Source organism: Podarcis pityusensis (genome assembly GCF_964106645.2).
Source record: "Podarcis pityusensis genome assembly, chromosome: 13".
In the NCBI taxonomy this organism is placed as follows: domain Eukaryota; kingdom Metazoa; phylum Chordata; class Lepidosauria; order Squamata; family Lacertidae; genus Podarcis; species Podarcis pityusensis.
In genome coordinates this window covers 17,769,368-17,772,121 of record NC_138038.1, presented here as the reverse complement: position 1 = coordinate 17,772,121, position 2,754 = coordinate 17,769,368, and the positions used below count along the sequence as shown (strand labels likewise).

The 2,754-nt window shown below is 48.7% G+C and overlaps 1 protein-coding gene across 9 annotated transcripts in view; it reads left to right on the top strand.

Annotated features, from left to right (window-relative positions):
* LOC308460505 (paired box protein Pax-6-like) overlaps window positions 1-2,754 on the top strand; it is a gene marked incomplete at its 3' end in the record, with an annotated part of 51,701 nt that overhangs the window by 140 nt on the left and 48,807 nt on the right. For 7 of the 9 annotated variants that reach the window (XR_013978574.1, XM_080977005.1, XM_080977007.1 and 4 more), the window contains exon 1: window positions 808-974. The exons of 1 other annotated variant lie outside the window; for it this stretch is intronic. One more of the 9 variants, XM_080977003.1, reaches the window with a different exon arrangement.

Genomic DNA, 2,754 nt, shown 5'->3' with positions numbered 1-2,754 from the left:
GTGTGGAACTTTCCAGCGACAGAATTCAGACTTTGCTTGGGGGGGAATTGGTCTTTGTGGGTTTGTGTGTGTATAGCAAAGGAGGAGAAACTAGGTTGCCTGGAGCACAAATTGGACAAAGCTCAAAATTTGTGGGGATTAAATTGACCAGGGGAGGGGAGGGGCATGTTAAGAAAGTGTAGCATGGGCATAGCAGGATTTTTGTTGGGGGGGCAGGCCTTTTGTTGGGGGGGGGGAGCAGAACCTCAGTTTACTATGTATTTTTATTGATTTTTTTTTGGGGGGGGAGCTGCCGTTCCCTGCCCTCCCCGGCTATGCCCATGAGGCAGAAATGTGAGTCAAGGGTGGAGGTGTGTGAATACGCCCGTTTTGGTTCCTTTCAGTTTCTCATTTATTTCCTTTTTAATTTGTATAGCGCCTTTCTAAACACACAAGGCAGTTTACAAGCTGAAGAAACAACAAATTAGGCAGCCTCACAGCAATCTGATCCAGTACAAAAAAGCCGAAATAACCTTAAAATAAACAACTTATATCAAATAAAGCAATATCCCATAATCCATTGCAAAGCTGAAAAAGGCCTTGTGTGCAAATGCGAGGAAGTTAGTCAGGCATGCTTCGTCTTATATTATCGTCAAGAGCTTAAGCAATCAAAAAGCCGCTCCTGAAAACATTTGCACCATTTTAGAAATAGGAAAGTAACACTGAAGCTCTGTAACGGGGACTGCCTGCGCATTGTGCATTTAAAACACATGGCTGGTTGCTGCCCTTTCTAGCCCTGACCTGGTGCCAGGTGTGGAGTAGGTTTTGTCGTAGGATGAACCCCGCAGGTCGAGGAGCCAGAGGAGCAGGCAGGACTGTGTTGATACCCGAGGAAGAAGCTCTGGAAATGTCAGAAGAGGAGGTGGAGCCGCCCCACAGGCCTTGAGAATGAGGCCTCCAGAACCTTTAGGTCCAGGCCAAAGAGCAACAGCACAGTATGTGTATTGGGATCTAGAGTCATTGGGTTACTTGTGAGGAAGGGGTCTACCTGTGAGTAAGCAAGCCCTGATAACCTCTTCACGGCCAGCAGTGGTGGTTTAAGGCCTTCTTTTTGAGCCTTCCAGTGCCTTGAAACAACAGGCTTTCTTGTAGCAGACTCTAGTTTTGCCACCCTTACTGTGTTGTACTTTGTGAATTACTCTGCAAAAAATAGACCTTCAATGGTTTCTTGACCTTGCCTCTCAAGCCTAGTTTAGGGTTGCCATATTTCAAAAAGTAAAAATCCGGATACAAAAGTTGTTGAGATTTTTTTTTGCAAAAAAAGATGTTTTTGAGCTATTTTGTTAGGAAATTCGCCGGAAAACCTACACTTCTGACATGGGTTGTCATACGCCCAGGTTTTCCTGGATATTTTAGGAAATTCTGCCCAGACACTTATTTCCAAAAGATGAATCCCAGATATGTCTGGGAAATTCCAGATGTATGGCTGACCTATACGGCTTCCCTATGTTTGACCTTGGTCTGTTTGCACCGTGCTACCCCAGAAACCTTGTCTGTGTTGTTGCGTCCTTTGGTGAGAAGCTGGTTTGGGGCCAGATGGGGACCCCTGGAATGTGACAGCACCCCATAATTCATCAGAAGTCATTTCCTTGATATTAGCTTGTGCAAATATGTGCCTTTGCCCATAGAGGCTTTCAAGGACCTAGCAACACCCCAAGATAGTTGCTTCGGGGAACTGACTTTTAGATGCCCTGATTATTTGTTTACTATGAATGTATTCTTATTGCAAAGGCAAGAGGTGTGGGGTTTTCTCCCTCAGGTGCTAAAGTAACGTGGTGAGCCTTAACTGGCTCAGGTGGGTACTGTTTGCTGCTGTGCCTCAGGCTGCAAAATGTATCGGGCCAGCCCTGGGGGTGGGTCCCACGACCCCAAGCTTGGGATTTTGGCCAGCCCATGGCTCCAGTTAGAGCAGCCTTTTCCAAACTGCAGGCCTCCTGATGTTTTGGGTTACAACTCAACTGGAGAGGGCACCAGGTTGGCAAAGGCTGGAGGAGAGGGGCACACTAGCAGAACAGAAGAGAAAGCCTTGGGGGTGGGTGATGGGGAGAGATGTATTTTCCAACCCCTTTGATTTGACGTGCTTGGCACCCCAACACCCCCCCTCTCCAGGACCCTGAGAGATGGTTGGGGGAGGGCAGCGGCAGCTCGCTCCGCCGCGCTGGATCGCCCCAGCCCAGCCCCTGCCTCACATCGAAGTGACACGTGCTAAGGATCTGGTTTGGGGGAAGGGCTCAGGCCTTGTGACAGCAAGCAATGGGTGCCACCTTGCATTGGCCTCTGCTTGGAGGTTCCTTGACGTGGGGGGGGGGCGGTGTGGAAGCAACGCAAGGAAATATTTCCAGCTCCACCAGATTTCCCCAAAGAGGCCTGTTTGCTGCCTTTCAGCCTTGTGGCCCTCCTTTTTCCTGTCTGGCCCTCACCGTATGACACCCCTCCCTATCTAGTTGTGGCTCTTGTTTCATATTTCTGAACCTGGACCTATGGAAATCACTGGCTACTGTTAAAACTCCTTCTTTCTCTCTCCATCTCTGGCCTCAAGGGATGTGGCTGAGGATTTTCTGCTAACCAAATCCACACACACAGATACACACACACACCCCGTCCAAACTGCTATTTCTGGGGCAGCCTTGAGATGCATTAGCCGGGGTAAAAGCATGCCTTTGAACAGAACCACCTTAAAGTCGCAATTAACGAAATCAGGGCCCTGTCAGTGGC